Here is a 26,379-nt window from a genome sequence, read left to right on the forward strand (position 1 = left end):
TCTTCATTATTATTTAGTTGAGTATTTTATTAGTTGGCATTCATCTTTTTTCTGGAAATATCCATTCCTTTTAACTGAGTAATTTGTGTGGCATTACAGGTGACAGTATATTATGTCCCAGATACTTTCCTTAAGGTACATTGTTCAGCAGTATGCTTATTCATAAAGAGAGTGATATATTAGCTCTACACTGATGGAAGACACAAAGGCTCACACTTCAGACTTTTAGTCAGTGTGAAAATACCCGGAGAGTATCATTCACCCTCAGTGGACTCTGTCCTGGAAGCCCAGGAGGGAACTGAGTCATAGCTGCTCTGAGCAGCCGGGGGTCAGCGCCCGCTGCCCCCCTGCCCCGCCCTCCTTGCTCCGTGACTGGGGCCCAGCTCCCAAGTCTGTGATCTGCGCTGGTGCGGTGCATGCTCCCACGAAAGAGCTCAAACCGTAGCCCGTGGCTATGGATTCAGTTCCCTCGGTCCACAGCCGACAGCAGGAGGGCCCTTCGGCTGGCGACAGGTCCTCAGGGGTCCCAGCAGTTCATCTCCACGTTGCCTCTGGAGGCTTCTAGGTCTCCCCGCCGAGCCCCTGGGACATCAGAGGCCACGGTGTGAGATTCACTGGCCCACGTGATGCCTTTCAAGTTTTAGCTTTCTCATTTCATCTCTCTTGATATAAAACAAAACCTCTAGGAGTTGTCACACTTTAAAAAATTGCAGGACAACAGTGTTTCATCATAGCCTCTTTTGCATTTCTCTGATGAATGATGTTAGCAATCTCTTCATATCTTTCTGATAAATGTTTCCATTTGGCAAAATGCTCATTACTATTTCCTGCCCAGTGTTTTACGACAGTACGTATGCTCTCCTTATTTATTCTTAATTCTTTATATATTCCTGACATAAATCAAGAATATATGTTCCAGTTTGTAACTTGACTTTCTACTTCCTCTACAATGTCTTTTGATAAAAAGCACTTAACCTCATGTTATAAAATTCATCCATGTTTTCCTGTATTGTCAATGCTTTTGATGTCTTAAGTTTTTTCTTATTCCAGGATCTAAGAATATTTTCATCCATGTTTCCTAGGAAGAGTTTTAAGGTTGTGTTTTTAATACTTAATCCATCCTGAGTTTATTTGGTATAACATTCCAACCCTGTGTTTTGCCATTAGATAACTGTTCTCCCAGTTTCATTTACACGTAGTGTCTCCTTTTTCCCCTTTTGATGGGCTTTCTCTGCTCCAAAGCTCCATCACACAACGTACCTTGGCCTGTTCACAGGCTCTATGTGTCATTTTATTGGTTAACTTGCCCTCCCCCGTCAATACCACCCAGGCTTAATCAGATGGCTTCAGAATAGTCCTGAAGTCGGGATAGATAGCAGTCTTTCCCTCCCTGACTTTTTTCCTCACAAGCATCTTAGATATTCTTGACCCACTGCTGTGCCATATAAATATAAGGTTTCTTACAAAACCCTCTTTGAATTTTGGATGAAATCACGATATCCATTCATTTGGGGGAGAATTGAATTCATCACAATGTGAAATCTTCCCCATCATGATGTGATTTCCCTCTCCACTGGCTGAGATATGTTTTAGCATCCCTAATATGGTTTTGTCATTTTACCTGGGGTGGTACTGCACATCTGTTGTTAAACGTATTGTCTATCAGATGAATGTGAACGCTTTCCTGAGTGACACTCATCCGCAGCCACCTCACCCAGCCATGTGGCCACCGGTGTCTGGAGGACCGTGGTGGGGAAATCAGGGGCCAAACCCCCAGTGGTACCTGGTCTGCCCCCTCACCCCCAAGATGTGAGTGCTTGCCCTGTCCTGCCCACCCAGAAGCCCCTTCTAAATTTCCTGTCTACCTTACCCAACTGTCTGCATTTCTGATGTTGCCCCGCAGCAATTTTCAGGCTTGGTCTAGCTGGTGAGTCAGCCATCTTTCTAGTTGTGCATTTTGGTGAGAATAAGAAATGGATCTTATTTAAACGCACAGTAAATGTAGAGAAGGTTTATGTGCAACACCATTTTAACAATGAGGAATCAAAGTTTAGGTCAGCTAATGTGTCCCAGTCACACAGCTGGCAAGCAATGGTCCTGCCTCTGGGCTGTGGGCACATAGGACCCGGTGTGTATTAAGTACTCAGAGCACACACGGGCACACGGGACAGAGTAAGTGCTACAGGAGCTCTTCTGCCGTCATTACCACCCTTATTTGACCACTACTCGGTTTAGTGAGAGAAAAGGATGTGGGTCTGACTCTAGTACAAGGTGTCATTTTGATGCTACACTGAAAGATTTAAAAGTGTTCGGTATTTAATAACTATCAATTACTTCTTTGGGACTTGAAAGGTCTTTTGGAGAAAGTGGCAGCTGAGTTGGGCTTAATTGAATGGGTAGAATTTAAACTAGTAAGTTTACTGGAAAGTGGACAATTTAATATCAGGAAAACCTGTGTGTTCTGTAAAGGGATAAATCATTCCTGCAAAACATAAGATTCAAGTTTTCTCTGTTCTTTTATGCCATTGCTCTTCTTTTTGTTATAACTTCCAACTGGAGTCCGAGGTTTCATGTGTGTAGGTGTAAAAGAGGGGGTAACAGGCTCTGCAGATGATTAAGGTCCAAAGGCAGCAGCATTTTTATAAATTCAGTGAAAACAGGGGCACCTGCTCCAATTAGGCAAATAAAGACATGACTGTATCGGGACAGATGCCACAGAGGCCCTGCATTGTTTTGGAGCTTGAGCTCATTTCAAGAAAACAGGATGCCCACAGAGAATTCCCATTATGGCACAATCAGGGGGCCGTGCCTGGAAGTTGGAGCCACTGGAACTCAAGCTGGTGTGGGGGGAGGTCCAAGTGCCTCCCCTTGACGGCTTGTCTGAAACGTCAGCACAGTTTGAGGCAGGCGATCAATACAATCAAATGGCAGTTGCTTTGGCAAAGGCTGCCGCTTTGAAAGGAGAAGGAGAAGTGTGCGGGAGGTGGCTGTGCCGTGAGCTTTAACGGTGCTTCCGTTTTAACTCTGAACATACGTGTGACTTTGTGTGTAGCCCTGAATTTGGAGGATCATTGATGAGATTTTTTTTTAATCTTTCACTTAAATATTGTAGCTATTACTGTCATTTGATGAGGTTTCAGAGATGCATTTGCTTCTTAATTTTGATTTTACTACATCCAATAGCCAAATATTTCAATCTTGAATCATCTCATTTTATAATGAAAGGTAATGAGGAAAAGTTGTTCAACTGGAAAAAATTAATTTTCAGGAAGCTTCTCTGAGATGTATTTATTTTACTAAAAAAGAAATATTTGTATGTCTGTGTATATGGATCCTATTAGATATTTTGTGTGTTGTGGAACATTGTCTGTGGTTTCACCTAAACAGCTTCAAGGATGTTCGGAGCTACATTGTTACACAGGGTTTTGCAGGTACTGGGTTGACCGGGATGAGAAGCTGCCCACCACCCTGACCGCGGGCACATTTGTTCACCCCCAGGACTGTGATCATGACCATCTCCTTGGCATCCCCACTGAGCTCCTTAAGAATAATAATACGTTTATTATTAGAATGCACAAAAGTGTCTCATGTGCTATCACTAAAAAAAAAAATTGAGTTAGCCTATGGTTCATCTAACTAAAAAGCTCTGGCAGCACTGGCACGGTGATCACACATAAGACACGTGGAAGATGTGAATCCACAAATGAAATACTGGGGTTGATGTAAGGAAGGTCATTATTATTATAGTAATAAGTGCAAATGTGAAATCTGTGTCCCAAAATATAAACTAAATACAAAGCAAAGGGCGAAAGCTGGCTGAGTAAAGCCAAGCAGATTTTGTAAATAACCAAAAACGGAAAAAGAACTGGCCTGAAATTGCATTTTTAAGGAGTGAAGTGGCCAGGAGGGGGACCCACAGTGCAGGAGGAGGGCTGGGGGCTGACCAGGCCCCCTGCCGCCCTCCACAGCCCCCTCTTCCACCGAAGCTCCCCTATTCCTCAGCTCCCCAGAGCACACAGAGGTCCACACCAGTCCCCCTTCCGTTCTTCTGAGTGGAACTGGCAGCCGTGCAGACGAAGTCCGGCAGACAGGACGGGAGGACCAGGGAGGGCGTGGGGGAGCCCAGCTCAGCCTCCGCGGGCCCAGCCCTCTGCAGCTCCCTCTGAGACAACCCCCCGTGGGCCCTGAATGTTCTCAGGAAGCTGGGAAGCACGCTGAGCCCCTGGACTTACACACGAGGAGCCTGTGGCTTAGAGTGTGAACTTACTTAAGCACATTGCCTGAGAAAAACACCCCCGTTTCCTGGTAGCACTGCTGAAATGGAAGTGCTTTCTCTTCCACTAACTAGAATTCAGACTTCTGGGCTAAAATTCATTTCTTGTAAGTTATTCTGAACGTTCATTCCACCCCTGTATCCCAAAGTCCGATCACACTTGACACAGGTCAGTGACGGGCATCATCTTGGGGCCAGATGCTGGTCCAGGCACAAGGCATCTGCTCCCGTTTGACCATCAGCCAGCCCCCAGGAGATTGAGAGGCTGGCTCCTAGACGAAATGACCTGCTCAAGATCATGGCCCAAGAAGTGGGATCCTGGTTGATTGACCCCAAAAGCCAAACCTTTCTTTCCAGTCCCCTCCTTTCCCGAGCCTTTGCTTATCTTTAATGGGTCCTTAAAATGTAGGTGCCCCAAGTGGTACCCAAATGCAAAAGCCATCAGCCTCCCCGTACCTCACAAGGGACCGTCGGGAAGTCCAAGGCCGAGGTTGCAAGGGTCGGCCTGTGGCCCCCTCCAGCCCCACACTGACGGCCGTCCCCGGCACGCAGCGGTCACCCCTAAATGCATCTGGGAGCAGTGCAGACCTCAGGGCAATGTAGAACTGTGGTCAGGAGCGTGGGCTCAGGAGCCAGATCAGCAGCTGTGATGTAATCAGGTGGAGACCCGGACGGTGCTGGGCGCTAAGCCTAAGGGACAACAGAAAGGGAGGCTGGAGGAAGAGGGCGCTACGAGGGGCATCAGGGTGCCGTTTGCAATAGCTGAGTGTGCCCTAAGTTCTAAGGGGGCCAATGTGAACGACCCCAGCCGGTACCTGGGGAAGCTGGTGTGCAGTGGTGTCAGGTATGCACGCCTCCCAAGTAGAGCCATGCAAGGACAGGAAGTAGCCAGGAGGGTCTTGCTCAGAAAAGGGGCGCTGGCGCTGACCTGCGCAGGGGGCACAGGGAGCAAGATCGAAGCGGAGGTGGCAGCAGGAGGACAGAAGTGACAGAGCACACGCAGGAAGGGGCAAAGAGGCAGGAAGCCTGCAGCAGAGACGGAAACGAGGAAGCTGACTTCACTCTTGGTCTCTGGCATGGGCGCCAGTGTTTAACTCGCAGATCTTACTTAGAGTCAGGTCAGGGTGCAGATGGCTTTTCTGTGACCCTCAGGGGGCAGAGTGAGACTCCTGCTGCGTGGACACTGCCCCTCAGCAGAGGCTCTTGTGTGAAAGAGGCCAACAGGCTCTGGGCCTTTGCACGCACAGGGAGAGGGCAGGTGCAGGCATGTGAGCAGGGGCTTCCGCTGTCTCCCCAAGCTCCTGGAAGGACCAAAGAGTAGTGCTTGTTAGCAACAGGGACATGGGGGCGATGGCTGCCCTCTGTGAAGGCTGGAAGCCCAGGTACAAACTGACCAAGCCCACCCATGGCAGGGCATGCAGGCCATGCCAGACAGGCATTGGACACTAAGGAGCCACCTCAGACCCTCAGGAGCCACCACAGGACCTCAGGAGTCCCCAGAATTGTCAGGTTCGGGCCCCTGGTGGGTGAGGTGATGCTGAACTAAACTCTGGTGAATTGGTTGAAAGGGTAAAAGATAGGAAGACACCAACTGTCCCTCCTTTTCAGCAGAAAACTTGAGGTTTGCTCTTGGGGAAAAGCAGGGGGCTCATGGGGGCAGTAGAATCAGTGGAGGCTGGATGCCCGCAGCACCAGGAGAATGAATTTGACCCTGAGCCTGCACACTCTCCCAGCAGCCTTGCAGGCAGATGCGCGGGAGAGGGTACAGCGGTCTCCCCTCTGCTGATTTGCTCTAAAAACACTGCTGCAGCCTTACTGGGCATCGGGCACAATCAAAGACATTGGAATTTTTTTCAAGTTCATAAACTCCTCAGGTCACTGCTCTGCAAACGAGGGAACCAATTCAGAGGAGAGATTCAGTAACTTGCCAAGGACACGCAGTGAATAAGGGTAGGAGCTGGCATCCCTACATGTGTGCCCGGCTCTGGAGTGCAGGGCGCCCCTGCCCATGGGTCCCAGGACTGAAGCACCACCCTCGGGACAGGGGCGGAGACTCGCTAGTGCTGCCCAGGGAGTGTAAGCACAGCCCAGGAGCCCCTCCAGTGTGAACGGGGCCAAACCACAAGGCAAAGGAGAAAAGCCAGTTGGGGGACGTAGGAACCAAACAAGGAGAGGACGGAAACCAGTAGCTTCCGAAGCCAGAAGGGAAGGGCGCGCTCACTACGCAAGCACACACAGCTTTTTTAAGAACGGTGGGTAGCTGACTCAGATCACCAAGACATTACCTTGCAAGTAAAAATGTGAGTGTTGACATGTACCTAAAAGTCACCGGAAGCAGGAGACACACAGCGAGATGGAGTGGGACCGTCCTCGAAGCAGCGAGATCCCGGGAAGAGAGGACAGGAAAGGGGGGCAAGGAGGGGCCCTGAAGGAGCTGCGGAGGCACCCTGAGGGGCACCAGGGGCCACGCCACGTCCTCAGGCACCTGGGGAGCTGGCTGGCCGGGCGGTGGGGAGCAGAAGACAGCAGCGAGACCTGCAGACATCGGAAGGGAACTGTTTCCCATCAAGGTGTTTTACTCAAACAAATGTTATGTAAATAGTTTAAAAAATTAAAACAGACCCCCCAGGATTGTTTCCTCAGGAAGCTGTGGGTTGATGTCGCCAGCCAAGGAGGAAAAGCCAGAGGCAGTGAACAGGACGGGCGACCCCAGAGGGCAGTGGCCCTGGTGGTGATGGAGGGGTCATCCGAGCTCTTCCGAGGACCCGCGTGAACCGCGCCCATGGGGGCCCTTCGCTCCTGAGAAGCCATCAGTGCACCAGGCTGACACCTACTCCGGGGCCGTTTCCTGGGTGGAGAGCGTCTGGGGGGAATTCACAGGGAGCACATAGGAAAGGGTGGACGTGCGCAGACACGGCTCTGAGTGGCGGGCACAGTGCAGGGCTCAGCTGCCAGCTGCAGCTTTCTACTGTGACTCAGGAATTAATAACAATACAGGGTCCAGTGTCACGTGGGGGCAGGAAATGTGGGGAGGGGGGGTGCTGGGCAGGGCGCAAGTGCTAGGAAGCACCGTCCATTCCCCCTGGTGGGAAGGTCGTGGGTAAAGCTTCTTGATGGGAATAGTGCCCAAGTAGGGGTATATTCACTTTTTAGGGACTTGGAGGGAAATGCCAGAAGAAATGGCTCAAAGAATTGAAAGCCATTCCTTGCGGAGCTACAAACAGAGTGGGACAGTATTCTGGGGACCCCGTTTCTCATGACCGGCCATATACAGCCATCGGACCCCTGAACCATATGCATGTATGACTTTGATGAGAACATGTGTTAAGTTCTAAATCAACACCTCCTGTCGCTCGGCACGGTGGGTGGCTTTGATGGCAGCCTGCCAGACTCCGAGCGTGCGGATGGGTGCCCTCCTCCTAGGACGGGGCAGGCAGCTCTCAGCCTCCCTGCCCTGCCCCGTGGTGGCTCACTGCCTGCTTCCCTGGATGACCTGGTGTCCCGGGTAAGAGGGTATGCCCATGGCGCCGGTGACCCTGGGGGTTTCAGGGTTCCTAAAGGGGGTCTGTGTTAACAAAGGCACTAAAGGAAGCCATTCAGATGTATATTTAAAACTGGGAAAATAAATATAATTTTTGGAACCAACAGAATGGCCTTGAGGAGCTCCACATGGGGCTGGGGGCTGCAGGAGGCCCCGGGGCTCAGATTCTGGGGGGGGAGGCTGTCCCTCCCCGGCCCCGCTGCGGCCAGGCAGCCCCCACATGTCCACAGGGAGCCATCAGTGAGGCCAGAGCACAAGGAAATCTGACAATAAAATAAACCTGCAGGGACCCAATGTGCCTCGGATCGTCTGGACCAGCCCCGTAGGTGACATTTGGGTCATCGGATTCCTTAAGCTGCAGATCGTCTCTGATGTATTTTTAAATGTTAAAAGAGGAAACAACATACTGTTTGAATTATAAACAGAGTAGCTTTTTAGTATAAGGAAAATACAGATGAGTCCAAGATATGATGCAGTTTATAAAGAGAAGTACCTACAAATATCAGCCTGGAATATTCACTCCACCTCATCACTTAGAAACAAGTTTTTAAAAAAGCAAACCAAAGAAGGAAGGAGGGAAAATACATAAGTTTGTTTTCCTTAAGTCCAAAATGTAAGGATTTCAAACAGGTCATTTATGTCTGCTTTTTATGATAAGATGTATCACTAAATTTCAATCTCTGTCAATATATAACATTATAATATTGCATCTATGTTATATAATAATATCATATATAATGCAATTATAATATATAACTGGTAATATCTAGTACCTATATAATATGCACTATATAAATATATATCATATATAATAGAATCATCTAAAAACCAAACATTAGGTAATCAATCATTATTGATTGGGGGACAAATACTGCTTTTTATTTACCACATAACTAATTTTTTTTTTGGTATCATTAATCTACAATTACATGAAGGACATTATGTTTACTAGGCTCCCCCTTTCACCAAGTGCCCCCCACATCCCCGTTCACAGTCACTGTCCATCAACATAGTAAGATGCTGTAAAATCACTACTTGTTTTCTCTGTGTTGACCACATAACTAATTTAAAATTACATAAAGTTACATACATATCCTTCTTAAATGGGGAAAGTCAAAATCAATGTTTTCTCATATTATGAATATTAATAAAGTTAAAATGAATTTTATAATACAACCATTAATAATGCACTGATCTAGACTAAGTTTTTACTTAAAAGCCCCCCAGTGCCAGACACTGTTGAAGTAGGAGAGGCTGTGCATCCCCCAAGAAAGGGGACCCAGCCCAGCCTGGAGACGGGCTCAGCGCCAGCCCACAAGCCACCAGCTGACTTCCAGGGCCACAGGCAGGGGTCTGTTGGTCAGTTCAGTTTGTCCCTGGCTGAGCCATTACAGTTCACAGGCTTCCTCTCAGCCCCTTTTGCTGCCTCTGTGGGTCTGCACTGGGTGCGGGGCTGGGCAGACCACAGCTGCACCCTCGGGTGGCTCCGTGGAGTCCAGTGCTGACTAGGCCCATGCAGAGGCTGCGGTCAGGAGAAGATGGAGAGGGACCCCAGCCCCAGGTGGGCACAGCTCCCAAGATGCTCTGGAAAATTCACCACATATTCAATGAGGATCGTCAGCTTATAAACATTCACCTGAAGAGCAGTGTTATTTACGTGAACCTTGGATATTTCCTTTCTTTCTTTCCTTAACGGCAATGATGCGGAAGGATGAAGCGCTGCGAATAAAAACATGATTAGGAATTTTGAGAGACTTTGATGGAAACATCACCGACCCGTTAGCTGCTGCTGCCAAGCAGCAGACCCGGCTTGCTTGCTTTCTGAGTCAGAGGCACCTGGTCAGAATATCTGTGGTGCCCACTTGGCACCCTGAGCGGGGTTAGATGCCAAGCACTGACCGTGAGCCTGTGGCACTAGGCAGTGCTACCTATACCCATCTGCACCAGCCGGTTGGGAAGACCACTGGGGGCGGCTCCCTATGGGTGCCCGTGCATGGCTGTTCTGTGCTGCATGGGACAAAGTATAGTGTGCTTTTATAAAAAGAAATTAAACAGTCCCCCAAAAGGTAGTATCGTGCCCTTGGGGTGCCCACGCTTACAGTAGGAAGCCACGGCCCTGCTCACTTCAGGCCTCGGGATTTTGAGCAGCCAGCTCTGCAGGAGAGCGAGGTGAATGTGTTAATGAGATCAGGTGAATTCTTGCTGCCCTTAAACACCAGATACTGCCCAATTGTCCTTGAGTTTATGAAAGCTATGGTTAAGCATATCTTGGTTTCAATTCATATTCCAGTTGAAAGTCGTAATACCTGTAGTTTTATTACTTGTATACAAATTAGCAGCTCCTTCTCATCTTCAGTCACCTTAGACGTCACAGGAATACTGACAGCACCGCACTCCAGGGAGGACAAACCCGGGTCACTGGCTACCCACCTTGGGCAGTCTCTGGTCCCTCTGCACAGGTGGACTTCACCTGACCTGGCTTCTCACAGGCAATTATGAACATCATATGGTAATACTGTGCTTCTAGGCAGCTTGCAAATATAAGGATGATATTCTTTACTGCTATTATTATTTCCCAATGTTAGAAAAAGAACATAACTTTTACCAAATTCGTTTTTGTTTATTTGTCCCATATGTGTTTGCTTAGCATCTACTGTGTGCCAGACACAGTTCTAGATTCCTGGGCTTCAGAAATAAGTTCCATAGTAAAGTCTCTGCCACAATGGAGTGTAGCTTTTCAGTGGAGGAAGACAGAAAATAAATGTATAAGCAAATAGATGTTCCAAAAAGGAAAGTGATTCATTGGAACTCAACAAAATTGAAACATTTGCTGTTATAACGTATCCTGTTAAGACAATGAAAAGACAAGGAACACAGTGGGAAAAATACTTGCCAAAAACGTCATATTACACAAAGAACCAGTGTCTAGAATATTCAATGGACTCTCAAGATTCAACAGTAAAAAAATATGCAGTTAGAAAATGGGCAAAAGACATGGACAAACATTTCACCAGAGAAGATGCTTCCCGTCATCATGTCAAGGAAATGCACACTAGAACCTGCAAGGGGACATCACCACACATAAACCAGAACAAAGAAAATGCCAAATTTTGATGAGGATGCAGAAAAACTGGATCACTCGTATGTTGACTGTGGGAATGTAAAATGGTGGAGCCACCACAGAAAGCAGTTCGGTAGTTTCTTTAAAAACTAAAACTAAACACAATTCCCATCCGGCCCAGCAACTCGTTCACCTCAGAGAAATGGAAATTTATATTCACGTGCACATCTGCACACAAGTGTTTCCAGCGGTTTTATTCACAATAGCCCAGGACCGCCGATGACCCTGATGCCGCAGGTGACTGATTAGAGACTGAGGTCCATCCACACCCTGAACCCTCCTCAGTGATAAAAAGGAGCCAGTGTTGGTGACATAAAACGTGCATCTCTGGAGAATTCGGCTGCATGGAAACACCAAGCCCCAGAGCTCACAGACTGCATGGTCCCATTAGCAGAGCGTTCTGGAAAGCCAAGATTGCAGAAATGGCGACCAGAGCGTCTGCCCCAGGAGGGGAAGTGGGCGTGGCTGGAAGAGGGCGGCCTGAGGCCCCTCGTGGCGATGGCTGTGGGGGCCTGACAAGTGATGAAGCTGCACAGAATTAAACACATGTGTGTGCACACACACACATGCAACTGGGCGGCCTGACCCTGGTCAGTGGAAGGAATCGGTGCCAATATGCTGCTGCTGAGAACGTCCTAGGGTTCCCAAGATGGTATTTTTGGAGGACACTGGGTCAGGGTGCCTGGAATCTGTATGTTATTTCTTCCAGTTCATGTGAGTCTGCAATAATCTCAAAACACACAAACAGTTTAAACCAAAGAAAAACGGTAATGTGATTTCATATAATGGCAAATGCCAGAAGGAAGCCCCAGAGATTCTCATGGGGGTGGCAGAGGCTGCGAGGGAGGTGCCCGTGAGCTCCAGCTGAGGACGGAGCGGGGCTGACCAGCCACAGAGCCGGCTGCTGTTACCGTGGTCCGCAGCTGGGCCACCCGCTGGACACTGCGTCTAAGAGCCCATGCACACATTCAGCAAGAAGCGGCAGACGCCTTTCAGGGGTGTTCAGCCTGCAGTCCGCGGCCGGGGACTTTGCACCTCCGCGTTGGGCCTGACGCCCGGACGGAAGCCCCTTGGGGGAGCGGCGGTGCTGCGCTCTCGGATGTCACCTGGCCTCCCTCTTCTGCACGGGGCAGCTGTGTCGTGTTTGGTGTTTGGGGTGTGCCCCAGCTCCTGGGGGGTCACGGGAGCCAGGAAAGGACTGGGTCACCTTGTCCCAAGGAGGGGAGGCAGAGGAGCAGCCTCCACAGAAGGCTGAGAGCAGGGCAGTGCTTCCCAGGAGGACAGAGGACGGGAGTTTCAGCTCCCTGGCTTATGAACGCGTGCACGGAGCTGAGAGCACGTGCCGCCGAGGCCTGCCGCTGCCCGCAGAGCTGCCCCCCCTCTGCAGAGGCTCAGCTCCTCCGCGGAGAGCCTGTCCTGCTCCTTCATTCAGACACACCTGCGGTCAGGCCCCAGCTGCCCCTCGGGGTGAGCGCGAGAGGCCCTCGTTCTTTCCCCCACTACCGTCCGTGTCCTGCCAGGACTCCCCAGAATGACGACCCCACGTGGGGAACACACATGACACGCTAAGATGCCTGCATGATGGAGGTGAATTTCTAGGATTACCAGAAGAGAAAGGCATTGTGTAAATTAGTTGAATAATATTTTGCCAAAATGTGATTTTTTGACCAAGTGTTGGCAATACATCAGATGTGGCGTTTTGATCACTAACAACTGATCCAATTCATGTACTTTCAGTCATTTAACCGGTCGGCTTTCTGTCGGCTCACTTAGAGGACTCGTTTAAATGTGTCTATTTGATGTTCTTCATATGGTGAGAATTAACATGCATTTTCAGAAAAACACCCTACCAAATATCATCCAAACCATTCTTGGCCAATTTACTATCTTAGAACATATTCAAACTAACTGTGCCCACTATATAAATATAAATCTTAGATGATTATGCATAAAATCCATTTTAAACTCTGTATCTGGATGCTGCTTGATAGTTATAACAAGGAAAACTTTATTACTTCAGAGGGTGTATTTGTTTTTTAATTTGCAAATAGCACACTCTTGTAAAATCTTCTAGATGTTAAGGACCTCAGCTTGTTTTCTGTCTTTGAAAGGACAAAACCAAGCACACGCATGACAACCTGCTGCTGATGTAGACCATCTACACGCGTGCAGATGCATTAGACAGACTCCCCTAGATCACCTCGAAATACTTCATACTGTCTGAATGCTTTTTAGCCTCAATCACAAAAATAACTCTTACACTTAGTTTTATAAGAATGTGTTTACAGTTTTGTGTTTTTACTCAATAATAATTGAGTTCTCTAACGAGTTTTTCTGTGAGAAATCATTTATCCAGTATTAATCAATTGGGCTATTAGGGGGGCACCTCCACCATCTCCCCAGGAGGGTCTCATGTGTCTGGGCACTTGGCCTGCAGATAACCACCCCACACTCTTCAAGTGCATTCAAAACAAGCAAGCCTCCCTAATAATCATATCCCTCATGTAGGGTTTTGGTTCATTATGCATGTCAACTTCATCTTGCTGTCTTTTTATTCTCCTCTAGTGCGATCACATCTGGTAGAAGCGGGAAAAAATGTAGTCATTGAATCCAATCAAGTGTTTGAGTCTGTGAAATCGTCTCTGCACCCCATCAAGAAGGCTCTGGTTGGTCCCACAGACATATGGCCATCCAAGGAACCACATAAAGGTAACGGTTCTGTGTCCTACTTTAGCTTTGCATGCAGACAAATGTTTTGTTTATTCAACTTAAGCTATCTGGCTTTGAAAGGCATAAAGATAGGTTTGTGAATGGAGGGATTTTTATTTGATAAAAACTAATATCTCTCAATCTCAGTAAACTCATTTCAAAGGCAGAATTTATGATCTATTGCTGAATGTAGATTCAAGTAGTCCTCCTTCACCCAGTTACAACATTAACCAAAAAATAATCCCACAGCCATGTCGGCAGGCCTGCTGCCCCTTCAGCAGTTGTGCAAAAACCCCTTTGGACAGAACTTTAAAATCAGATCTCTTTTTCCACTATTAGCTCTATTTAGGGACATTTTATCTTTGAGTCATTAAGCAGGTCTTTAATGAGGTCTGGTTTGCATTGCCTGAGGTCCTGATAGGTCACCTTCAATCACTGTCGACAAGCCTCCTCCTGCCACTGTGGGCCTTGGCAGCCATGCTTCCTGCAAAACTTCAGGCTATAACTAAGTTTCCTTTCTGAGAATTTTCTAAACGTGGTAAAATACAAATAACATAGGATCGACTATTTTAACCATTTTTAAGTGCAGCACTCAGGAGCATGAGGTACATTTACAAAGCTGTGTAAGCATCCCCACCATCCCTTTCCAGAACTTGTTCATCTCCAAAACTAAAGCTCTGCCCCCTTGAAGCAGTCCCCCCCCCACCCCACCCCCGTCCCTCCCTCCCTCAGCTCTGGTGACCACAGTCCGTTTCTGTCCCCGGGAATCTGACTCTTCCAGGTACCTCCTGTGAGCAGAATCATACAGTATTTGTGTTTTTGTGTCTGGCTTATCTCACTGAGCATAATGTCCTCAAATTCCATCCAAGTCGTAGCGTGTCAGAATTTCCTGCCTTTTCAAGGCTGAATATCCCATATCCCATGCATACATATCCCGTGTACACACCACACTGTGTCGGTCCATGCTGCATAGATGGACGCTCCCACCTTTGGGCTCTCCTGAATGACGCTGCTGTGAACACGGGTTGCAAATGGCTGTTTGAGACCTGCTTTCAGTTCTGCTGGGTATATGCCCAGGAGTGGAATTGCTAGATCACATGGTGATTACATTTTTGGTTTTTTAAGGAACCACCATACTGTTTTCTACAGTGGCTGCACAATTTTACATTTCCACCAAGAGTGCACAGGGTTCCAAGTTCTCCGTGTTCCCCCAACACTTGCTCTTTTTTGTGTTCAGGGGTTTTGTTTCCTTTTAGCAGTAGCCATCCTGAGTGTGAGGTGGTAGCTCATTGTAGTTCTGATCTGCGTTTCCTTGGTGATCGGTGATGTTGAGCATCTTTTCACGTGCCAAGTGGCCGTTTATATGTCCCTTCTGGTGCCTGTGTTTTGAGGTCCTATCCAAGAAGTCACTGTCAACTCCAGTGTCGTGAAGTTTTTCCTCTGTGTATTCTAAGAGTTTGATTGTTTTAGCTCTTATGTTCAGATCTTTGTTCTGTTGGGAGTTAGTTTTTCTGGATGGTTTAAGTTAAGAATCTCACAACAGTCTTTTGGGTGTGGAGATCTAGTTTTCCCAGCACCACTTGTTGAAAACCTGTCCTTTCCCCACTGAATAGTCTTGGCACCCTTGTCAGATGGTCTGACCATGTGTGGGAGGGTTTATTTCTGGGCTCACTGTTCTATCCCATTTTTATCTGTCTGTCTTTATGCCAGTATCACTCTGTTTTGATTACTGTAGCTTTGAGGTAAGTTTTGAAATAAGGAATTATAAAACCTCCAATTTGTTCTTTTTCAAGCTTGTTTTGACTCTTTGAGGGTCTGAGATTCCATATGAATTTTAAGGTGGACCTTTCTATCCCTGCATAAATGGCAATGAGACTTTGATAAGGATCGTACTGAATCTGTAGGTCAAATAGATAAGCTTCTTAATCAGACAAAAACAAAGGTTTTCATACTGTATAGCAGTGAATTTCCATGTCAATTTGAGCATGTAACACTGCCTTAAAAAATTCTCTCTTTTGGTTTGATAGAGAATCCATATTTTATTATTAGCTTTTTCTGAGCCTGGTCTGGTCTTGTGAACAATAAGCAATTATATAAAAATGTAAAGTTCTACCAAATCTGTGCTGAGGACAAAGATACAGTTTCTGTTTAATTTCTTACAATGCAGAATTTTGAAGGGTGTTATTCTCTGGCTGTGATTCCTTAGTAGAAAGGCACGCATGTCATGGACTGTTGCACATGACCTCTGCCCTCAAAGCTTATCTGGCATTCAGCAGTTCTTCATTTATAACAAGAGCCAAAAAGATACAAAAACTTGGATATTGTGGGGCACCACCGAAGGCCACTGCCACTGTCAGTGTGGAGGGTAGAGGGTGTCTGAGTGTGTGATGAGTCACCCTCTGTGTCATGTTTGATGTAATGAACCCCACCCATGACTGAGCCCTGCAGTGAATGCCTCCCAAACTCGGGGCATCTGAGTGTTTACTCTCCCCACTGTGAAGGTCAGTAAAGGGGTGACTAGAGAATGAAGTGACTATCCTAAGTGACATAATGAATAAGCAGCCAAGACTGTACCTGGACCAGGTGTACAATGAGATAGGAAGGAACTTCATGAGAGATCCAGATCTAACACAAATCACTAATTCTGAGACCCAAACTCAAATTTCAATCATTAATCCAAGCCTCCTTCCAAGCCAAATAAAAGTGCTTGAAAGTTAGCATCAGAACTGCATACGACAAAGAATTTCTCAAAGAGCAGGCTTTGTGTACAACATCCCTTTACTGTCACCAAGGAATAAAAGTGTATTAATCAGTTTTTCATCACTGTCTCATTCTCTCAGCACTGTTGAGTACCAATTTTGTGCCAGGAACTCTTAGTTTCTGGAGGTATAAAAATGAACGAGACACAGTCATTGTCCTCAAAGGGTCACAAACCAAACAGACACAGGCACGGTGAGGACTATGCAGCCAGCCCACGTTCTTGCGGAGGCGCTTCAGTGCCTGGTCTCTGTATTCCAGAGCTGAGCAATTCCCGGTGCCTGTGAAGGGCTCTGCCCCTTCCCACTAAACCAGCAGAGGACTGAGTGAGACAGTTCAGGAGGATGCAGGGTACGCCCTCGCTCCGGTGGGAGAGGTCAGTGATGTCTGCAGAAAGGGTGACCCCACTGTGGGCCTTAAAAGATTAGTTCACTGGATGGATGCATCTGAGAATGACCTGTTATATAGGAGAAAAATATAAACCCAGAGGTGGGATCAAGGCACAGATATGGGTACATCACTTGGCAGTATAGCTGTATGTGTTAGCACAAGGGACTGGACGTCTGGTGGTCTATAAGTCCGTCTGGCAGGTGTTTGTAAACCGAGCGTGTGTGCTGTGTGATTTCTGTGGCCGTGGGCAAGAGGCTGTCACATGGTGCTCCCTCCTGTCCTTTCAGACGGAGTGCATGGAGTGGTCCACTCTAGGGACTTGTGCACCTGCTCTCAATCCCAGAAATGCATTACTGACTGCCTTGTCTCACCTGCCCACCCCTCCTTCCGCCTCCAATGCCCAAAGGTACCGTGTTCAGCTGTCCGGGCTCCAGTCCAGCTGCTCTGTGCCGTTGCTTGGACTACAGATTCCCAGGGGTGCTCTTTAGATCACAGGTCTGTCAGAAACACTCAGGTGGAGGGTACGTGACACCACCACCCCTGCAGAGTGAGCCCCCTGCACACGTGGGAGCTGCCCACCCTGCACGCGCCATCTTCCTGGCCCCAGCAGCTAGATTCCCTTAGCCTCCGCAGGCAGGAGGATTTGGGGTTGCTCTGACAGGAGAAGTGGGAGTGCCATAGAACAAGATCCAGATTTAGGACATTTTTCGCCTAGTGTGTCCCAATTAGCCGCTGTGACTGCTGAGCCAGGACACCTGTGGTGTCTCTGCAGCTCTAGGAAATCCAATTTCCTCCAAACGAGAGCCAAAGAGAAAATCACGCTCTGCATCCAATTTCCATGCTAAAGACTTTACTTAAAATAAAATCAATATCTGTTTCCCCAAAAAACATCTTGAATTGTGTTCTGAATGGTGATTATTTTAAAGAAAAGCATATCGTGCCTCCAGAAGGAGGAATCTGCTGAAATAGTTCCAACTTGATAAATCTGTGTTCTTTGACCCTTTTAGGTGCATTTATTTAAAACATCTAACAATCACTGGTGGGTTTTGTCCTAGCACTGCTGCTGTACGTCTGTATGCCTTGGGGCACGTCCCTTCAAAGTCTTAGTTTCTTTTTCTGTAAAATAGGGGTAAGGATCACATGAGGTGGATCACATGGTTATGATATAAACCACAAATGATGATAATATCAGATGAATACTGACTATCACCCGCATGCCAAGCTTGCTTCTCAAAGTCCCACTCAACACCTCCCACCTCATCCTCAAAACACCCAATGGACTTGTTACTATTCTCATCCATAATTTATACCAGAGGACACCAGTGGACAGAAAAGTTAATTAATTCGTCCAACATTAAGTAAGTAAATGGCACAGATGGGATTCAAGCCTAGGCACGCATTTCACTTTTCCAGCCGATGTCATCACCTCCTGGCAAACACCTTGGCCACATCTCCAAAGCGCTACGCAGACATTACACGTTATTTTTCTTGTGTGTATTCCACACATACTTACAGATATGTCATTTGTGTGTATGTGCATGTGTGTACACACCAGGAATTTGTAGGACTGCTAGGTCACCGCCCCAGGGTGCTGTTGGACCTGCTGATGTGGTGTAGTTTGGCGTTGATGGTCTCAAATGCGCCTCCCTAGGAAACAACCACATGGTCTGTCTCCTTTGCCACAGCCACGCCTAACTCGTGGCCTTGTTTCATAGTGATCCATTCAGAGTGCTTAACAGTAATTTTTAAGCCTTTGTTACTCCCCATTTTAAATATATTTATTAAAGGTGATGTTATCAAATACTATGAGTAGTCAAAAATAAATAAAGGTGGTGAGCTTCGATTTTTCTGGAATTTAGATTAGCAAATAGTAGAAATGTCTATTTCTCATGACCTGTATCAAAGTCACGGACTTGTGCTCCTTTGGGAGGCAGGATACAAGCTGCTAATCCTGGCTTCCTACCCAGTGTGACAGGGGCAGCAAATCAGGGCATTTCGTTCCGCCCCGCAGAGAACAGCCTCTTTCAGTCCGGGGTGTTTGGCTGAAGCACAGTTGGGAAGTCGGTGAGGGCTTTCGGGATGGTAGGTCCCCGGGGACTCGGCTCTGGGGCAGCACACGTCACCCGGGACCTCAGGCAGGCGCTCCAAGCGTGAGACCCCCAAGCAGCTGCTCTGTGCACCCAGGCAGGCTGGCTGTGGGGGCCGCCCTCATGCACACGCTCCTGGCTCATCGTGGGGGCTATGACACAGGGTCCCCTGCACCCACAGGTCCACCAGGGTTTGCCATGTGTGAGTCGGTGCCCGCCCCTGGCACAGGCCAGGGACCTTCCACTACCCAAGCAGTCAAGCTGGCACAGCCACCCCCAGCCCTCCATCAGATCTGGCCTCACCAGAGCAGTTTTATAAGCGAGGGGGCAGTTATTTTGAACCTCAGACTATGTATCTTAAATGCCTCAAATCAAAAAGTGGACCTGCCCTTGGAAAGGCTGTGTGCCGTGCTCAGCTCGGGGCTGCGGCCATGTGCTCCACCCTTAAAATCCCAGGTCCCATGCACTTGACCCTCGACTCCAACACCCCACCCCAAAGCGGGGACCTTTGCAAATTCGCTGTGGAGGCTACAAATATAACTGCTAAAAACCCATGACTGGGAAGAAAGTGGTGCCCTTGCTGGGAGGAGATCCTGTGGCACAATCTAGATGCTGACTCTTGTTTCCTGTTTGCATATTTCCTCCTTAATGATAGTTTTCGTCCTTCCCTTGTGTCTTAATTTTTGTTTGACAAAAAAGATTGTGTACCATCTTATTAATAAGGATGTACCATTATTAGTATGTTTGGAGAACCGCATTCTGTTAAATAACTAGTAACATCTTCCATTTAGCTTTTTATAATTAAACCTCTTTGTCTGCTAATGTCACAGCTCCTTCCATATGGAGTTAGCCGAAATTTTGTCACCATCAAAAAGTAGTACGTTGAGCTCTTCAAAATTTCCTCCCAAACAGTGGAAACCTGTAACTCAATTCAATATCCTACGCCTTGTGCAATACATCTGCCAAAGAATACTATAATTTAGTGATGTATACTCCTCCTCACTCCTGGAAAATTTTCATTTAGCCACATTGCAAAGGAGGTTCTAGAAAGGCTATTGGAGACACATTTTTCTTCTTTTTGTGAGGAAATACAATCATCCTCAAATGTGTTATTTTCATCACCCTTGTGGACATGTCCTAATTCAACCACAATAACCATCAGGTCAGCACTGTTTCATGGGTCGCTTTCATGAACCACTTAAATCCCATGTGAAATTCATGGGTGGAAATTAAGAGACTTTCGCCAAAGCACGAAGACTGACATGGCCTCGGAAGGGCTGTGAAATTTAAACATAGGTACTAGAGAAGCCAAATGAATACACCGTCCCTAATCAAAATCACCTTCAAATTACGGAAATTTAGTGCATACATTTAGTGTTTCATTGATAACAAAACATTGTAAGAAACAACCTCATTAGAATAGAGCAGAAACAGGTAGTGACGTGTTCACAAGTTAAATTTAATAAAAAATATAAACTCAAAGTGGGCTAAGCATATGAGGGGGGTATTTCGGAGACGATCCACAGTGCTTTCACATTGCCCGTATGCAGGTTTGGGTTGAGTCAGCACTGATGGCTCACCTCTCAGCAGCAATAATCAAACAGCAGACAGCAAGGTGTTGGGGACTGAGTGATAGAAGGTCACTGCAATATCAAGGAGCCTGTAAGGAACGCTCCTTATATGTCAGTGATTCTTTCTAGGTCTTAGTGCTTGCACGAGCCCGGGGGGCTCACAGAGACGCAGTGTGATGGCACCGAGTGAACGAGGCCCCTGCAGGGATGCAGCACGGCCCAGCCCCTGGCCTCCCTGACTGGCTCCACCACCCGGGTCAGCAGTTGGCTCTCTGCCTGCTGGGTTTCCTTTCCTGCAGGTCAGGAGGCACCTCGGTGTGTCTACCTTTGAGGGCCATGGGAAGGATCAAATGAATCCAACCACATTTGCCACAGGTCAGCATTTCAGGGGAGGTGGCTATTCTGATTATCTACATTGTAGACTCATTTGTAAGGGCAGGATTTGGGAAACAACTCTTCATCCACAAGAGGCTGGTTAAATGACTTGCGTTGTATTGTGCTGTAGTCCTACAACAGGACACTGTGAATTCTGTTTTGAATGAGGTGCTGTAACCCCATCCCTGACATACACTGGGAAATGAAGGATTGCAGGGCACAGAACCTTGCCTGCCACATTACCATCTGAATATTATAAGAGCATGGTTAGGCACAGATGCTTGTCAATGTAGCAGGTGTCAGGGGAAGGACGGACCAGGTGACCCCAGAAGGAAATAATTAGGCCGCTGGGGAGGAGAATTTCATTCTGTGATGTGCCTTTTGGTACCTTCTGATGCTGTCTTCCTCTTTACAGTTATTTAGGCTTATGTTCACCGAATACACATGGAGGGGCCATGCGCAAGCTGGTGCACGGAGCCTGCAAAGGGTCCCGAGGAGATCTGAGGTGGCCGTGGCCCCCAGGGAGCCGGCTCCGCAGCAGGCTGGGCGTGCTCCACGGGAGGGAGGGGAGCACCCGGGCGGCTCACAGGAAAGGAGCGGCGCGGTAGAATCCATGCCCAGCTCAGGCTGAGGCCCGGCTCTTGAAGGGCAAAGCTCTCGGCGAGATCCAACATGTCTGTAAATCTGAGTCGGTGGGAGAGGCAGCATGTCCACCAGTCAGTCAGAGCACCGGGGCAGGGAACGAGGCCCTGTCTGCAAGGAGGCAATGCGTCCAATGCCAGCGCTCCCCAGTGTGACCCCATGGGCAGGAGACAGGCAAAGTGGGGCAGCTGGCTGCTGGGAACCCATTCAAAATGCTCTGCCTGCTCTCCCATGAAGTGCAGAGCCGTGAGGGGAGGAGGGACGAGGATCCCATCCACGTGATACGGGCTTACTCGTTGTATTTTTCCAATACTGTACATCACACTCTGGTGGGTGGGCGAGTGCGGCTCTCTGAATTATTCAGGGCCGTGCAGAACCACGTCTGCCCTGCATTGCTCTGCGGGGCCCTCTCCACGGCACTCCAGGCCTGGCTCCGGGCCTGGGGCAGAGGGCCCGCTGCCTCAGCACCCCGGAGAGGGCAGGCAGAACCCGCCGCAGCCTCCCCGTCTGCCTGCGAGACGCCTGCCCCAGAAACCAGAGTGCCTGCGCATGATGGATGGGGCCCGGCCGCCCGCCGTTTCATGGGAGATTCACACACATGACTCTCATTAGCGCTAATGGGGGCTTCTTGCATAAATCTTACATGCAGGCAGATAAGAAAAAAGCCAGTTCTCTTTCTCTCCTTTATTGGTTTTCTTGCTCAGGGCTCCGCTCCCCCACTGTGGGGCTGGCTCTGGCATGTGGCCGCATGTCTTGCACTTGCACTGCTGGCACTCCTCATTTACATGGAAATGGACCAACTCACACGTTTACACACCTCCTTCTTGAGCGTCATCCTTGCGAGGACAGACACCCAATTAGTGCAACCAACCCACATTTCCGTGTGTCCATGGTACCTGCTGTGAATGTCATTCTGTTCCGTGATGATGGGGCTTGCACCCCAAAATAGATGCAGGGGCAGCAGGGCAGGAGCGTGGAGTCTTCCCGGTGAGCTGAATCATTTTTAAAGTGACTGGAGATGCCAACCCTTTTAAAGTGCTGGCCCGCGCATGGAGCTCAGATCGGATCTGGGGAGGAGGGCAGGGGTGGCCCTTGTCATTCAGTCCTCATCCCGTCCTTCAGGTCCTTTGAATGTGGGTCCTTTTATAATATTAAGGAGTGTATGTGCAGCAGAACTACAGGGAATTTGAAGTGCCCACCATGGGCTTAATTTCACCCTTTATCTAAATGAGAGGATGGCGATTTTCAAAGCCTGCGTATACGTTTCTGCTGTTTGGTATGCCGTTCGCCCAGCATGTTGAGCTGCTCTCAGAGCCTTGGAGCACATGTCAGGGGCTAGAAGGTGGTGGGGCCTTGATGTACGTGCACCATATTTGTATTTAAACATGTGCACATGTGGCTGCTGATAAACGTTCACCATGATAAGCTCAGGAACACCTGGTTTTGATGGAGGGCATGAATGCAGTGTTTCATGATATAAAGACCTTTTCATTGTAACTTAAGCTGGGTGACAGTTTATGGCTGATATTAATGGTAGATATTGCCCGTACATATGTTCATATGTATATGGGTGACATGGCAATGTGTAAGTTCCCATACCTGAGTAAGACGGAGTAATAGATGTGTGCACATTAATGGAAAAAAGAGATAACAGAACATCAATCTTTTCTTTCATCTAGGACACCAGTACTCCAGTTAGTTAACAATGGTAGAAAGATCTCTCTCTGGGCTTTTTTCTTCATTAATGCTTTTCCTAGGGGAAAAAATTTCTGTTTGATGGACTCAGTCTCTGTTAACCAAAATGATAAAATTGTATCTTACTCTCTAATCAGTCAAATTCTCCTTCTGTCCAGCTTGGCCTTATAGACACTATTTTTGGTTGGCATTCACTCTGATCTCTGCCTGGAGGGCTGGTGTATCTGTGTTTCCACATGCAAGTTTCACCCACTCAGCGTACTGGCTGAACAGCTAGGAATTGACAGGCATGGTTCTAGGTGCTGCTGACGGACAGAGAGCTCTCCCCAAGCTTACCTTCCAGGACAGTGCATGACGAAGGACAGAAAATGACCCCGGAGGGAGAAAGAGGCTGGCCCCAGCACCCCCACCGACGCAGGGATGGAGGGGTCTGCCAGCCTCTCACCAGGAGCAGGGACAGGCCACTCAGTTACTTTACTGAAGGTGAAGATGCTGCCTAGAAGGTGAAGAGAGAAGATGACGCACACTGGCTAGAGGGTCACTAACACCGGACGGATGTGGCGTGGGAACTGGGAGGCTGCCTTCTGAACACATGAGTCTCCTTGATGAAATAGGGGCAAGGTCAGCCACGGAGAGTGGGGGTGGGGGATGACACAGGGTGCACTGGAGAGGAACTGGGGCCTTGCACTGAAGCAGCTCAGGGTCCACCTGAGCCTCATCCCGCCTTGGCGAATCAGATGGCATCTGAGCATTCCTTAGTCATACCCATGGAGGGTGCCAGCAGAGCACGCTGAGGACCAGAATGTCCCAGGGCACCCTGGGCAGACAGAGGCCAGGCAGTTTAGGGTCAGGAGAAGCAGTGTGTCCTCAGGGGCCCTCTGATGTCTGTGTGCAGGGGTGGGCAGGGGCGACCAAGGAAGAAATGGCAGGTCAGTAGCTCACACGCTTGCCCTTGTGTGGCTGCGCAGGGGGCTACTGGGCCTCAGGAACCAGAGAGAAAGCTGGAAGCATGAGAAAGAAGCCAGTGTGGGCATTTGAGTCAGGAGGGTGAGCTGGGCAGCTGGCTGACACAGGAGCAGGAGGCCAGGGTTTGGGAAGGATCAGGGTCATGAGCATGGAGTCCGGCCAGATGTCACCTCGTGGTTTGGAGATGACATAGCCTTGAGCCAGAGTGAAAATCTGCACAGAGTCGGGTGAGGCCCCTGGGCCCTGGTGACATCAGGGTGTCCCCCTGAGCCTTGGATGGGCCGAGACTTGAGGCCACATGCTTCGGAGAGATGGAAAGGCATGACCGGGAGCCGGGCATGGATCCCATCAGTCTTCCTTTAGGGAAGGTCCCACAGAGGTGTCGACCCAGGGACGCTGGAGCCCTGTGCTTTGTTCCTGCCGGGGGCAACCATCAGTAAGGAAATAATAAGCAATTTCGTGGGATCCCCACTGTGATGTGGCATTAATTGAAGGAATTCTCTAGAGTGGGTTCCTCAGAAGACAAATGGGTCCGTGTGGCCCAGTGTGATAGATGCTGCCTTGGGACTTCCAGCACAGGAACCATTTAATTGCTAATAAAACATAATCTGCCTCATCTAGGTCATTCCAAAGTGTTTGTCTTTTAAGCGTTCTAGTTGACACAGAGTTGCAGTGCTATGTCCTAAAAACAAGTCACAAATAGGATCTTCTCTAAAGGCAGGTTATTTGGGGAGAGGGCAGAGGGTCAGAGAGAAGCTGCATAGAGCATCCTCAGGAGAATCTAAACACCTGTCCTGTGCCATCTCACTCAAAGGAGGAAACTTCCTGCAGTCAGAATCTTTGAGTTGGAGGGACCGTACAGGATGGTTAACCAGGAAGGTGTTGTTAGGAAGGGTTCTGGCTAGACTGAGCTGCAGATGCCTCACTTCAGAACCGTCTGCTTCAGCTGCAAGCTGCAGGTACGAGGAGCCCAGCCTTCTTCCGGGGAATCCTGGGGAAGACACAGGGCTGCCTCCCTGCGCCCACGGTCAGCAGACGGAGGTCCGCAGTGTGGGAGTGGCAGCTACACTTTGGCCTCGTGCGGCAGGGGTGACCCACCGATAAATACTCTGCCTAAGCGCAAGGAGCTGTGTCCAGAAAACATGATAAAAGACAAACAATATCTTTGTACAACTGCAGGTAATCAATTTACAAATGATTCTGATTCAACTTACAACGGGCTGGGCAGTGCTTCTTGGCACAGCTCTGAGTGGGCCAGGGCAGGTCCCTGCCTCTGAGAGCCTGGCAGGTGTGCTTGCCCTGAGGAAGGCAGCTGTGCTAGGTTTGCAGGGACCCCTGACAAAACCTGAATGGGGCACTTCCCCATCTTCATCAGCTTCCATTAACAGTAAACATGCAACACATAACTTAACCCCTAGTTTTCTCCAAAACTCTAATTTAATTTAAAAGGTCACATTACCAGCAATAGTATTATTAATATACCAGTAATATGCCTTTGTGTTCACCTACTTTGTGAAATTTTTGCAGGATAAAACCTCAGGTGGCTTGCATGTTTGGGAAGTATAGTTTCATATGCAGACATGTCTTTCCAGAGAAGGCACCGCGATTGGAATCATTCTTTGTCACAACCTTGCTTGTTTCTCTTTGGTCTTATTTGATTATTCCCATTTTTTCCCCCTTTCTAAGCACATTAGCTACTGTAGCAATGCTCTGGAATAGTGATTTCATAAGTGCAACATATATTAGCTAATCATTGAGAGGTTTTTTACCTGAAATCAATAGAATAATAGATGAAATAGAAGATATCTCTATCTCATAGGAAATACTCTTACTTCAGAATTGCAAATAACTACCTGTGAGTAGGTAACCCCCCAAAATGATCTACTCTTTAGAAATTTACAGAAAATTAAGTATCAAGATTTTTCCCAAAATTGCTATCACCCTTTCTAATTCTCTCTGGAAAGACGCCAAGTGACTTTATAGGATGTGATTCAAGTCCTTCTCAGAACTTGAGTATATGAACAAAAAAGTGCCTTCATGACTAGTTTTCCTGCCTGAGTGCATGCGTGCAAGTGACAACAGACAGTCACCTGAGGGGCAGGAGGACATCCAGGAGTTTTACCACATCAGTGCCTGCACTGGACACGCTGATTAAGGGAAGATGGGTGCTCGTGGACCCACGGTGTGAAGGGTCCCCTGTACCACTTCACCTCGGCCCTTGCTCCGTCCAGTCCCACCCCACCACCCAGGGA

The 26,379-nt window shown here is 48.3% G+C and overlaps 1 protein-coding gene across 16 annotated transcripts in view; it reads left to right on the forward strand.

Annotated features, from left to right (window-relative positions):
• The window catches only part of MYT1L (myelin transcription factor 1 like), a 397,051-nt gene that overhangs the window by 205,843 nt on the left and 164,829 nt on the right, over window positions 1-26,379 (forward strand). For all 16 annotated transcript variants that reach the window (XM_073217345.1, XM_073217264.1, XM_073217324.1 and 13 more), the window contains exon 4: window positions 13,501-13,644. The gene's annotated coding sequence lies outside the window, so the exon portion shown is untranslated. The remainder of the gene's footprint in view (window positions 1-13,500; window positions 13,645-26,379) is intronic.

The sequence above is a fragment of the Manis javanica genome, chromosome 1 (genome assembly GCF_040802235.1).
Source record: "Manis javanica isolate MJ-LG chromosome 1, MJ_LKY, whole genome shotgun sequence".
Lineage (NCBI taxonomy): Eukaryota > Metazoa > Chordata > Mammalia > Pholidota > Manidae > Manis > Manis javanica.